The 15,066-nt window shown below is 46.8% G+C and overlaps 1 protein-coding gene across 1 annotated transcript in view; it reads right to left on the reverse strand.

The window, feature by feature from the left end:
- The window catches only part of LOC115127675 (adenylate kinase isoenzyme 5-like), a 201,024-nt gene that overhangs the window by 67,226 nt on the left and 118,732 nt on the right, over positions 1-15,066 (reverse strand). The window lies entirely within an intron of this gene.

A 15,066-nucleotide genomic window follows, 5' to 3' on the forward strand; every position in this document is an offset into this window, starting at 1 on the left:
ATCACATCTAATGACTACAGCAGGGTTTAACCATCACATCTAATGACTACTTCAGGGTTTAACCATCACATCTAATAACTACAGCAGGGTTTAACCATCACATCTAATGACTACAGCAGGGTTTAACCATCACATCTAATGACTACTTCAGGGTTTAACCATCACATCTAATAACTACAGCAGGGTTTAACCATCACATCTAATAACTACAGCAGGGTTTAACCATCACATCTAATGACTACTTCAGGGTTTAACCATCACATCTAATGACTACAGCAGGGTTTAACCATCACATCTAATGACTACTTCAGGGTTTAACCATCACATCTAATGACTACAGCAGGGTTTAACCATCACATCTAATAACTACAGCAGGGTTTAACCATCACATCTAATAACTACAGCAGGGTTTAACCATCACATCTAATGACTACAGCAGGGTTTAACCATCACATCTAATGACTACTTCAGGGTTTAACCATCACATCTAATAACTACAGCAGGGTTTAACCATCACATCTAATAACTACAGCAGGGTTTAACCATCACATCTAATGACTACAGCAGGGTTTAACCATCACATCTAATGACTACTTCAGGGTTTAACCATCACATCTAATAACTACAGCAGGGTTTAACCATCACATCTAATAACTACAGCAGGGTTTAACCATCACATCTAATGACTACAGCAGGGTTTAACCATCACATCTAATGACTACTTCAGGGTTTAACCATCACATCTAATAACTACAGCAGGGTTTAACCATCACATCTAATGACTACAGCAGGGTTTAACCATCACATCTAATAACTACAGCAGGGTTTAACCATCACATCTAATAACTACAGCAGGGTTTAACCATCACATCTAATGACTACAGCAGAGTTTAACCATCACATCTAATGACTACTTCAGGGTTTAACCATCACATCTAATAACTACAGCAGGGTTTAACCATCACATCTAATGACTACAGCAGGGTTTAACCATCACATCTAATGACTACTTCAGGGTTTAACCATCACATCTAATGACTACAGCAGGGTTTAACCATCACATCTAATGACTACTTCAGGGTTTAACCATCACATCTAATAACTACAGCAGGGTTTAACCATCACATCTAATAACTACAGCAGGGTTTAACCATCACATCTAATGACTACTTCAGGGTTTAACCATCACATCTAATGACTACAGCAGGGTTTAACCATCACATCTAATGACTACTTCAGGGTTTAACCATCACATCTATTGACTACAGCAGGGTTTAACCATCACATCTAATAACTACAGCAGGGTTTAACCATCACATCTAATAACTACAGCAGGGTTTAACCATCACATCTAATGACTACAGCAGGGTTTAACCATCACATCTAATGACTACTTCAGGGTTTAACCATCACATCTAATAACTACAGCAGGGTTTAACCATCACATCTAATAACTACAGCAGGGTTTAACCATCACATCTAATGACTACAGCAGGGTTTAACCATCACATCTAATGACTACTTCAGGGTTTAACCATCACATCTAATAACTACAGCAGGGTTTAACCATCACATCTAATAACTACAGCAGGGTTTAACCATCACATCTAATGACTACAGCAGGGTTTAACCATCACATCTAATGACTACTTCAGGGTTTAACCATCACATCTAATAACTACAGCAGGGTTTAACCATCACATCTAATAACTACAGCAGGGTTTAACCATCACATCTAATGACTACAGCAGGGTTTAACCATCACATCTAATAACTACAGCAGGGTTTAACCATCACATCTAATAACTACAGCAGGGTTTAACCATCACATCTAATGACTACAGCAGAGTTTAACCATCACATCTAATGACTACTTCAGGGTTTAACCATCACATCTAATAACTACAGCAGGGTTTAACCATCACATCTAATGACTACAGCAGGGTTTAACCATCACATCTAATGACTACTTCAGGGTTTAACCATCACATCTAATAACTACAGCAGGGTTTAACCATCACATCTAATGACTACAGCAGGGTTTAACCATCACATCTAATGACTACAGCAGGGTTTAACCATCACATCTAATGACTACAGCAGGGTTTAACCATCACATCTAATGACTACTTCAGGGTTTAACCATCACATCTAATAACTACAGCAGGGTTTAACCATCACATCTAATGACTACAGCAGGGTTTAACCATCACATCTAATGACTACAGCAGGGTTTAACCATCACATCTAATGACTACAGTTACTTATAATTTTTCCAACGTTGTTTTATGAATGAACTAGTGATATCGATTTAGCTTATTATTATTATAGTCTGAATAGCATGTTTTCAAGACCGAAGTTGACGGTTAGTTGTTGGCTAAGCTAGCTAGCTAATGTTAGCTGGCTAGCATGCAATGTTTAGATTTTATTATGCCAACTGTCTGGAGGTTGACGATGGAGAGATGCTGAAATACAGAGATGACAGATGACCATGACTGTGTGGAGGACTAAGTTATAGGCTACTCATGATTTACTATTGAAGTGTGGTGGTGCTTTCTGGTGCCTCGTGACTGCCGTAGCATCACATAAAGTGAGTGCCGCATTTTTAGGTAGAACTGAAGAGTAGCTAGCTAGCTAGTCCAGTGTCTAGTACGGACCTCTAACTTCCTCTGACTGACTCCTACGACGAAGCCACAGACGGAGTGAATGGCGAGAAACCGTGATGACAACATGCTGCCTGCCTGGGTCTCCCGTTTAACCATCCCCCTCCCTACCCCTGACCTCACTCAAGCCGTGAACTTTCTCAACGTTCTCATTCGATGAATATCAACTTTTGTAAGATCGTATTTGTGGAATGTGAGCCAATGACAGCGTCGTTCTTCCATCCCCCCGACAGTCTGTGTATAACTTTAAGCAGAGCGGTGTTCGCTTCTCTTCTTCACTCTCCTCTTCCTCTTCGCTGCTCCCCGTGTCTCGGCTGCAGTCCTCTGTGTCTTCAGGTTGTACAGTGGTCACACAGTACAGACCGTACAGATCACAACCAATCAGTGAAGGGTACACTCTGTAGGACGGTGGAGTTGATGCCAAAGGGGTCTCTCTCCAGCAAGAAGATCTTGGTAGGCACACACACATGCATGGTATAATGGGGGCGGCAGGGTAGCCTAGTGGTAAGAGCGTTGGACTAGTAACCGGGCTGACAAGGTACAAATCTGTCGTTCTGCCCCTGAACAGGCAGTTAACCCACTGTTCCTAGACCAGTTAACCCACTGTTCCTAGACCAGTTAACCCACTGTTCCTAGACCAGTTAACCCACTGTTCCTAGACCAGTTAACCCCACTGTTCCTAGACCAGTTAACCCACTGTTCCTAGACCAGTTAACCCACTGTTCCTAGACCAGTTAACCCACTGTTCCTAGACCAGTTAACCCACTGTTCCTAGACCAGTTAACCCACTGTTCCTAGACCAGTTAACCCCACTGTTCCTAGACCAGTTAACCCACTGTTCCTAGACCAGTTAACCCACTGTTCCTAGACCAGTTAAACCACTGTTCCTAGACCAGTTAACCTACTGTTCCTAGACCAGTTAACCCACTGTTCCTAGACCAGTTAACCTACTGTTCCTAGACCAGTTAACCCACTGTTCCTAGACCAGTTAACCCACTGTTCCTAGACCAGTTAACCTACTGTTCCTAGACCAGTTAACCCACTGTTCCTAGACCAGTTAACCCACTGTTCCTAGACCAGTTAACCCCACTGTTCCTAGACCAGTTAACCCACTGTTCCTAGACCAGTTAACCAGGCCGTCATTGAAAATAAGAATTTGTTCTTTAACTGACTTGCCTAGTTAAATAAAGGTAAATGAAAATGTGACATAGTGATGTATGACAGAACACCAGTGTTTCCCACTGTCCTCCAGTGAGAGGTTAGAGAGGATGACAGAACACCAGTGTTTCCCACTGTCCTCCAGTGAGAGGTTAGAGAGGATGACAGAACACCAGTGTTTCCCACTGTCCTCCAGTGAGAGGTTAGAGAGGATGACAGTACACCAGTGTTTCCCACTGTCCTCCAGTGAGAGGTTAGAGAGGATGACAGAACACCAGTGTTTGCCACTGTCCTCCAGTTAGAGGTTAGAGAGGATGACAGAACACCAGTGTTTCCCACTGTCCTCCAGTGAGAGGTTAGAGAGGATGACAGTACACCAGTGTTTCCCACTGTCCTCCAGTGAGAGGTTAGAGAGGATGACAGAACACCAGTGTTTGCCACTGTCCTCCAGTGAGAGGTTAGAGAGGATGACAGAACACCAGTGTTTCCCACTGTCCTCCAGTTAGAGGTTAGAGAGGATGACAGAACACCAGTGTTTCCCACTGTCCTCCAGTGAGAGGTTAGAGAGGATGACAGAACACCAGTGTTTCCCACTGTCCTCCAGTTAGAGGTTAGAGAGGATGACAGAACACCAGTGTTTACCACTGTCCTCCAGTGAGAGGTTAGAGAGGATGACAGTACACCAGTGTTTCCCACTGTCCTCCAGTGAGAGGTTAGAGAGGATGACAGAACACCAGTGTTTGCCACTGTCCTCCAGTGAGAGGTTAGAGAGGATGACAGAACACCAGTGTTTCCCACTGTCCTCCAGTTAGAGGTTAGAGAGGATGACAGAACACCAGTGTTTCCCACTGTCCTCCAGTGAGAGGTTAGAGAGGATGACAGAACACCAGTGTTTCCCACTGTCCTCCAGTGAGAGGTTAGAGAGGATGACAGAACACCAGTATTTCCCACTGTCCTCCAGTTAGAGGTTAGAGAGGATGACAGAACACCAGTGTTTCCCACTGTCCTCCAGTGAGAGGTTAGAGAGGATGACAGAACACCAGTGTTTCCCACTGTCCTCCAGTTAGAGGTTAGAGAGGATGACAGAACACCAGTGTTTCCCACTGTCCTCCAGTTAGAGAGGAGGGAGGATGACAGAACACCAGTGTTTCCCACTGTCCTCCAGTTAGAGAGGAGGGAGGATGACAGAACACCAGTGTTTCCCACTGTCCTCCAGTGAGAGGTTAGAGAGGATGACAGAACACCAGTGTTTCCCACTGTCCTCCAGTGAGAGGTTAGAGAGGATGACAGAACACCAGTGTTTCCCACTGTCCTCCAGTGAGAGAGGAGGGAGGATGACAGAACACCAGTGTTTCCCACTGGCCTCCAGTGAGAGAGGAGGGAGGATGTCAGAACACCAGTGTTTCCCACTGTCCTCCAGTTAGAGAGGAGGGAGGATGACAGAACACCAGTGTTTCCCACTGTCCTCCAGTGAGAGAGGAGGGAGGATGACAGAACACCAGTGTTTCCCACTGTCCTCCAGTGAGAGGTTAGAGAGGATGACAGAACACCAGTGTTTCCCACTGTCCTCCAGTGAGAGAGGAGGGAGGATGACAGAACACCAGTGTTTCCCACTGTCCTCCAGTGAGAGAGGAGGGAGGATGACAGAACACCAGTGTTTCCCACTGTCCTCCAGTGAGAGGTTAGAGAGGATGACAGAACACCAATGTTTCCCACTGTCCTCCAGTGAGAGGGGAGGGAGGATGACAGAACACCAGTGTTTCCCACTGTCCTCCAGTGAGAGAGGAGGGAGGATGACAGAACACCAGTGTTTCCCACTGTCCTCCAGTGAGAGAGGAGGGAGGATGACAGAACACCAGTGTTTCCCACTGTCCTCCAGTGAGAGAGGAGGGAGGATGACAGAACACCAGTGTTTCCCACTGTCCTCCAGTGAGAGGTTAGAGAGGATGACAGAACACCAGTGTTTCCCACTGTCCCCCAGTGAGAGAGGAGGGAGGATGACAGAACACCAGTGTTTCCCACTGTCCTCCAGTGAGAGAGGAGGGAGGATGACAGAACACCAGTGTTTCCCACTGTCCTCCAGTGAGAGGTTAGAGAGGATGACAGAACACCAGTGTTTTCCACTGTCCTCCAGTGAGAGAGGAGGGAGGATGACAGAACACCAGTGTTTCCCGCTGTCCTCCAGTGAGAGAGGAGGGAGGATGACAGAACACCAGTGTTTCCCACTGTCCTCCAGTGAGAGAAGAGGGAGGATGACAGAACACCAGTGTTTCCCACTGTCCTCCAGTTAGAGAGGAGGGAGGATGACAGAACACCAGTGTTTCCCATGTCCTCCAGTGAGAGAGGAGGGAGGATGACAGAACACCAGTGTTTCCCACTGTCCCCCAGTGAGAGAGGAGGGAGGATGACAGAACACCAGTGTTTCCCACTGTCCTCCAGTTAGAGAGGAGGGAGGATGACAGAACACCAGTGTTTCCCACTGTCCTATAGTGAGAGGTTAGAGGGGATGACAGAACCCCAGTGTTTCCCACTGTCCTCCAGTGAGAGGTTAGAGAGGATGACAGAACACCAGTGTTTCCCACTGTCCTCCAGTGAGAGAAGAGGGAGGATGACAGAACACCAGTGTTTCCCACTGTCCTCCAGTGAGAGAGGAGGGAGGATGACAGAACACCAGTGTTTCCCACTGCCCTCCAGTGAGAGAGGAGGGAGGATGACAGAACACCAGTGTTTCCCACTGTCCTCCAGTGAGAGGTTAGAGAGGATGACAGAACACCAGTGTTTCCCACTGTCCTCCAGTGAGAGGTTAGAGAGGATGACAGAACACCAGTGTTTCCCACTGTCCTCCAGTGAGAGAGGAGGGAGGATGACAGAACACCAGTGTTTCCCACTGTCCTCCTCCAGTGAGAGGTTAGAGAGGATGACAGAACACCAGTGTTTCCCACTGTCCTCCAGTGAGAGAGGAGGGAGGATGACAGAACACCAGTGTTTCCCACTGTCCTCCAGTGAGAGAGGAGGGAGGATGACAGAACACCAGTGTTTCCCACTGTCCTCCAGTGAGAGAGGAGGGAGGATGACAGAACACCAGTGTTTCCCATGTCCTCCAGTGAGAGAGGAGGGAGGATGACAGAACACCAGTGTTTCCCACTGTCCCCCAGTGAGAGAGGAGGGAGGATGACAGAACACCAGTGTTTCCCACTGTCCTCCAGTTAGAGAGGAGGGAGGATGACAGAACACCAGTGTTTCCCACTGTCCTCCAGTGAGAGGTTAGAGAGGATGACAGAACACCAGTGTTTCCCACTGTCCTCCAGTGAGAGAAGAGGGAGGATGACAGAACACCAGTGTTTCCCACTGTCCTCCAGTGAGAGAGGAGGGAGGATGACAGAACACCAGTGTTTCCCACTGCCCTCCAGTGAGAGAGGAGGGAGGATGACAGAACACCAGTGTTTCCCACTGTCCTCCAGTGAGAGGTTAGAGAGGATGACAGAACACCAGTGTTTCCCACTGTCCTCCAGTGAGAGAGGAGGGAGGATGACAGAACACCAGTGTTTCCCACTGTCCTCCAGTTAGAGAGGAGGGAGGATGACAGAACGCCAGTGTTTCCCACTGTCCTCCAGTGAGAGAGGAGGGAGGATGACAGAACACCAGTGTTTCCCACTGTCCTCCAGTGAGAGAGGAGGGAGGATGACAGAACACCAGTGTTTCCCACTGTCCTCCAGTGAGAGAGGAGGGAGGATGACAGAACACCAGTGTTTCCCACTGTCCTCCAGTGAGAGGTTAGAGAGGATGACAGAACACCAGTGTTTCCCACTGTCCTCCAGTGAGAGGTTAGAAAGGATGACAGAACACTAGTGTTTCCCACTGTCCTCTAGTGAGAGAAGAGGGAGGATGACAGAACACCAGTGTTTCCCACTGTCCTCCAGTGAGAGAGGAGGGAGGATGACAGAACACCAGTGTTTCCCACTGCCCTCCAGTGAGAGAGGAGGGAGGAAGACAGAACACCAGTGTTTCCCACTGTCCCCCAGTGAGAGAGGAGGGAGGATGACAGAACACCAGTGTTTCCCACTGTCCTCCAGTTAGAGAGGAGGGAGGATGACAGAACACCAGTGTTTCCCACTGTCCTCCAGTGAGAGGTTAGAGAGGATGACAGAACACCAGTGTTTCCCACTGTCCTCCAGTGAGAGAAGAGGGAGGATGACAGAACACCAGTGTTTCCCACTGTCCTCCAGTGAGAGAGGAGGGAGGATGACAGAACACCAGTGTTTCCCACTGCCCTCCAGTGAGAGAGGAGGGAGGATGACAGAACACCAGTGTTTCCCACTGTCCTCCAGTGAGAGGTTAGAGAGGATGACAGAACACCAGTGTTTCCCACTGTCCTCCAGTGAGAGAGGAGGGAGGATGACAGAACACCAGTGTTTCCCACTGTCCTCCAGTTAGAGAGGAGGGAGGATGACAGAACGCCAGTGTTTCCCACTGTCCTCCAGTGAGAGAGGAGGGAGGATGACAGAACACCAGTGTTTCCCACTGTCCTCCAGTGAGAGAGGAGGGAGGATGACAGAACACCAGTGTTTCCCACTGTCCTCCAGTGAGAGAGGAGGGAGGATGACAGAACACCAGTGTTTCCCACTGTCCCCCAGTGAGAGAGGAGGGAGGATGACAGAACACCAGTGTTTCCCACTGTCCTCTAGTTAGAGAGGAGGGAGGATGACAGAACACCAGTGTTTCCCACTGTCCTCCAGTGAGAGGTTAGAGAGGATGACAGAACACCAGTGTTTCCCACTGTCCTCCAGTGAGAGGTTAGAAAGGATGACAGAACACTAGTGTTTCCCACTGTCCTCTAGTGAGAGAAGAGGGAGGATGACAGAACACCAGTGTTTCCCACTGTCCTCCAGTGAGAGAGGAGGGAGGATGACAGAACACCAGTGTTTCCCACTGCCCTCCAGTGAGAGAGGAGGGAGGAAGACAGAACACCAGTGTTTCCCACTGTCCCCCAGTGAGATAGGAGGGAGGATGACAGAACACCAGTGTTTCCCACTGTCCTCCAGTGAGAGAGGAGGGAGGATGACAGAACACCAGTGTTTCCCACTGTCCTCCAGTGAGAGGTTAGAGAGGATGACAGAACACCAGTGTTTCCCACTGTCCTCCAGTGAGAGAGGAGGGAGGATGACAGAACACCAGTGTTTCCCACTGTCCTCCAGTGAGAGAGGAGGGAGGATGACAGAACACCAGTGTTTCCCACTGTCCTCCAGTGAGAGGTTAGAGAGGATGACAGAACACCAGTGTTTCCCACTGTCCTCCAGTGAGAGGTTAGAGAGGATGACAGAACACCCGTGTTTCCAACTGTCCTCCAGTGAGAGAGGAGGGAGGATGACAGAACACCAGTGTTTCCCACTGTCCTCCAGTGAGAGAGGAGGGAGGATGACAGAACACCAGTGTTTCCCATGTCCTCCAGTGAGAGAGGAGGGAGGATGACAGAACACCAGTGTTTCCCACTGTCCCCCAGTGAGAGAGGAGGGAGGATGACAGAACACCAGTGTTTCCCACTGTCCTCCAGTTAGAGAGGAGGGAGGATGACAGAACACCAGTGTTTCCCATGTCCTCCAGTGAGAGAGGAGGGAGGATGACAGAACACCAGTGTTTCCCACTGTCCTCCAGTGAGAGGTTAGAGAGGATGACAGAACACCAGTGTTTCCCACTGTCCTCCAGTGAGAGGTTAGAGAGGATGACAGCACACCAGTGTTTCCCACTGTCCTCCAGTTAGATGTTAGAGAGGATGACAGAACACCAGTGTTTCCCACTGTCCTCCAGTTAGAGGTTAGAGAGGATGACAGAACACCAGTGTTTCCCACTGTCCTCCAGTGAGAGGTTAGAGAGGATGACAGAACACCAGTGTTTCCCACTGTCCTCCAGTGAGAGAGGAGGGAGGATGACACACATTTATTGGCCCAACCAAATCCCCAGGCATGTTGACCCCCAGGTGGTCTTCACATGTCCAGAACGACACGGTCCACCTGAGCATTCCGTATGAACCACAGCTCCTCGCCAGACAAAGGGAGATGAGTTACAGCTGAGAACATTCTTTCCTTCCGAGAAGAACTCTGTGACCCGGGGCATACCAACAACTCATGAACTCCTTTACTTCAGGACCCAAACTCAGTGTTGAACCATGGCTGAGGGTATATAGACCCATACTCAGTGTTGAACCCCGGCTGAGGGTATATAGACCCATACTCAGTGTGGAACCCCGGCTGAGGGTATATAGACCCATACTCAGTGTTGAACCCCGGCTGAGGGTATATAGACCCATACTCAGTGTGGAACCCCGGCTGAGGGTATATAGACCCATACTCAGTGTGGAACCCCGGCTGAGGGTATATAGACCCATACTCAGTGTGGAACCCCGGCTGAGGGTATATAGACCCATACTCAGTGTGGAACCCCGGCTGAGGGTATATAGACCCATACTCAGTGTGGAACCCCGGCTGAGGGTATATAGACCCATACTCAGTGTGGAACCCCGGCTGAGGGTATATAGACCGATACTCAGTGTTGAACCCCGGCTGAGGGTATATAGACCCATACTCAGTGTTGAACCATGGCTGAGAGTGTATAGACAATTGCTGCTATTTCATGTGACGCTTGAAAGTGTGTTTGTGTGTGTGTGCGTGTGTTTGTGTGTGTGTGCGTGTGTGTGTGGGGGGGGGTGCATGTGTGTGTGCATGAGTTTGTGCTTATTGGCAATAGATCATTCTGGTTGTTCTGAGAAAACCCAGATTTTTATAAAGCATGTTAGTTATAGAATAATCAGAGAGCATGGATCATGTAGATGTAGGACTTTATACAACGGGTGGGTCTAATCCTCAATGCTGATTGGTTAAAACCACATTCCAGTGTCTATTCCGCGGAAGTTACCGCCAACGTTAAAATGACGTTAAAATGCCTATTTACTCTGTTCCGTCTGACTGTGCAATCCACTGTCTCATCAGCCCAGCCAGGCAATTTATAAACTTGATCTTCAGTATGAAAAACTTCTCGACATTATCTCACATTACTTTCAGACTAACATTTAGTTTTCAACAGCGGAGATGTCTCTGACATTTGCAACATTGTTTCAATATTCAAATTGATCTACAGCTGTCGGGAGTCGGGATGAAACAGACAGGCGGACAACTTTTCTCAGCCTGTCGAAATCATGAACCAGCATCATTTTTTATGGAGATATACAAGAGAGCTGCTAGACAAACACACGGTTCAACAAGAAGAATTGAACGAGCCTTAATACTGAGGAAAACCCTGTTAGGTGTAAATATGTTATTGGACTCATCAGTCAGAAAGAAAACAGCTGACTCATTCTACTTTCCAAAATGGCACCCTATTACCTACATACTACTTCTGACAAGGGCCCATAGAGAATACAGGGCATTCGGAAGCTATTCAGATACTTTTTTACACATTTTTTACATTCGAGACTTTTATTCTAAAATGGATTCAATAGTTTTTTCCCCCTCATCAATCTACACACTATATCCCATAATGACATCACAATACCCCATAATGACATCACAATACCCCACAATGACATCACAATACCCCATAATGACATCACAATACCCCACAATGACATCACAATACCCCATAATGACATCACAATACCCCATAATGACATCACAATACCCCACAATGACATCACAATACCCCACAATGACATCACAATATCCCATAATGACAAAGCAAAAACAGGTTTAGAAATGTTTGCAAATTTATTAAAAATAAAAAAACGGAAATATTACATTTACATAAGTATTCAGACCCTTTACTCAGTACTTTGTTGAAGCACCTTTGGCAGCGATTACTGCCTCAAGTCTTCTTGGGTATGACGCTACAAGCTTGGCACACCTATTTTTGTGGAGTTTCTCCCATTCTTCTCTATTTTCAGGTCTTTCCAAGATGTTAGATCGGGTTCAAGTCCGGGCTCTAGCTGGGCCACTCAAGGACATTCAAAGACCTGTCCCGAAGTGTTGTCCTGACTGTGTGCTTAGAATCCTTTAGGCGCCATTTGGCAAAGTCCAAGAGGGCTGTCATGTGCCTTTTACTGAGGAGTGGCTTCTGTCTGGCCACTCTACCATAAAGGCCTGATTGGTGGAGTGTTGCAGAGATGGTTGTCCTTCTGGAAGGTTCTCCCATCTCCACAGAGGAACTCTGGAGCTCTGTCAGAGTGACCATCGGGTTCTTGGTCACCTTCCTGACCTTCTCCCCCGATTTTATCAGTTTGGTCAGGCAGCCAGCTCTAAGAAGAGTCTTGGTGCTTCCAAACTTCTTCCATTTAAGAATGATGGAGGCCACTGTGTTCTGGGGACCTTCAATGCTGCAGAAATGTTTTGGTACCCTTCCCCAGATCTGTGCCTCGACACAATCCTGTCTCGGAGCTCTACAGACAATTCCTCATGGCTTGGTGTTTGCTCTGACCTGCACTGTCAACTATGGGACCTTAATATAGACAGGTGTGTATGTAACAAAACATGTGGAAAAAGTCAAGGGGTCTGAATACTTTCTGCACTGTGTTGCATATCGGAAATACGGTGCCACTTGGGATGCAGCCAACAGAGGAACAGGTTGGCAAAGGAAAATCACAACGTTTGGGAACGAGAGATTTAGGATCCAAGACAAATATAATAGATATTTTGTATTAAAAAGTATACAACAGTGTTCTACCTGTTTTTTTATGTGTATAAAACAGTTATTCCCGGAGATTTTATTTTATTATTTTATTACCAGTAGTGCTGCCTTTTCAATACTGTCTCCAAAAATGTCAAGAGTGTCTCCAGTTGTGTTTATACTTAGCAATTGTGATGCATCTCCAAACAGGTATTCATTTTCCAATACGTTTTAACCATGAGTCACGAGTCACCATGGTAACGCCAGTTGGTAACTCCATGGTAACCTGCTGGACCACTCAGAGGGGATAAAGAAGTTAATGGTGGAGGAACAAGCATTAGCTGAAAGAATTACTGTTTTGCCCGTAATGAATCATTGGTCTGATGACAGATTTAGTCCTCCATCCTCCTTCCTGTTCTCGAAGAGTTGACAAGACTTCAATAACCACCTCTATTTGTGATCTCCACACCGACGATATCGATAAAATATGAAATGTAAACATGTTAGTCAACAAATAAAAAAGAAGAAGGAAGGCCTTCCGATAATTAAAATGGAAGGATTATGGTTAGGATTCTATTTTTAAAATGGAATGGTAAGTGTTAGGATTCTATTTTTAAAATGGAATGGTAAGGGTTAGGATTCTATTTTTTAAATGGAATGGTAAGGGTTAGGATTCTATTTTTAAAATGGAATGGTAAGGGTTAGGATTCTATTTTTTTAATGGAATGGTAAGGGTTAGGATTCTATTTTTAAAATGGAATGGTAAGGGTTAGGATTCTATTTTTAAAATGGAATGGTAAGGGTTAGGATTCGAGCTTTAAAATGGAATGGTAAGGGTTAGGATTCGAGCTTTAAAATGGAATGGTAAGGGTTAGGATTCGAGCTTTAAAATGGAATGGTAAGGGTTAGGATTCGAGCTTTAAAATGGAATGGTAAGGGTTAGGATTCTATTTTTAAAGTGGACGGATTAAAGATGAATCCAGATTACGGTTAGCTTTTAATGAATCATAAATTTACATTTAAGTCATTTAGCAGACGCTCTTATCCAGAGCGACTTACAAATCTGAATGCAACTTTAATCCTCCATCTTCCCCAATAAAACTCTCTCACCTCCTTACCCCCACCTAATAGTGTCATCCTCCCCTTTAAGATCCTCTCACCTCCTTACCACCACCTAATAGTGTCATCCTCCCCTTTAAGATCCTCTCACCTCCTTACCACCACCTAATAGTTTCATCCTCCCCTTTAAGATCCTCTCACCTCCTTACCACCACCTAATAGTGTCATCCTCCCCTTTAAGATCCTCTCACCTCCTTACCACCACCTAATAGTGTCATCCTCCCCTTTAAGACCCTCTCACCTCCTTACCACCACCTAATAGTTTCATCCTCCCCTTTAAGACAACTAAAGAGAGTGTGTGTGTGTGTGTGTGTGTTTCTCTCAATAGAGATTCTACATTTTTTTTGTCCAGGACTAGGATTGGAGCTCTCCCTCTTGGAGCTCTCCCTCTTGGAGCTCTCCCTCTTGGAGCTCTCCCTCTTACAGGCTCCCGAGTGGCGCAGCGGTCTAAGGCACTACATCTCGGTGCTAGAGGCGTCACTACAGCCACCCTGGTTCGAATCCAGGCTGCATCACAACCAGCCGTGATTAGGATTCACATAGGGCGGCGCACAATTGGCCCAGCGTCGTCCGTGGTTGGCCGGTGTAGGCCGTCATTGTACATAAGAATGTGTTACTTCACTGGCTTGTTAAATAAAAATGCATGAAATAAATAGATGTCCATAGATTGGGGCTCCTAACAGACTGATCTGAATAAATAGATGTCCATAGACTGGGGCTCCTGACAGACTGATCTGAATAAATAGATGTCCATAGACTGGGGCTCCTGACAGACTGATCTGAATAAATAGATGTCCATAGACTGGGGCTCCTGACAGACTGATCTGAATAAATAGATGTCCATAGACTGGGGCTCCTGACAGACTGATCTGAATAAATAGATGTCCATAGACTGGGGCTCCTAACAGACTGATCTGAATAAATAGATGTCCATAGACTGGGGCTCTGAATAAATAGATGTCCATAGACTGGGGCTCCTGACAGACTGATCTGAATAAATAGATGTCCATAGACTGGGGCTCTGAATAAATAGATGTCCATAGACTGGGGCTCCTAACAGACTGATCTGAATAAATAGATGTCCATAGATTGGGCTCCTGACAGACTGATCTGAACTTCTACCCTGTGCTGGAGTTTCTGTTAGTAATAAAACACATTTCTCTCCACCGTCAAAAGGGGGAGGCACAAAATGTTTTGCTGCGAGGTTGGGACTGGAGCTGGCCCCACACAGACACACGTGCCTAGTGGTTAGAGCGAGGTTGGGACTGGAGCTGGCCCCACACAGACACACGTGCCTAGTGGTTAGAGCGAGGTTGGGACTGGAGCTGGCCCTACACAGACACATGTGCCTAGTGGTTAGAGCGTTGGACTAGTAACCGAAAGGTTGCAAGTTCGAATCTCCGTGCTGACAAGGTCTGTCGTTCTGCCCCTGAACAGGCAGTTGACCCACTGTTCCTAGGCCGTCATTGAAAAT

Source organism: Oncorhynchus nerka, linkage group LG20 (genome assembly GCF_034236695.1).
Source record: "Oncorhynchus nerka isolate Pitt River linkage group LG20, Oner_Uvic_2.0, whole genome shotgun sequence".
Lineage (NCBI taxonomy): Eukaryota > Metazoa > Chordata > Actinopteri > Salmoniformes > Salmonidae > Oncorhynchus > Oncorhynchus nerka.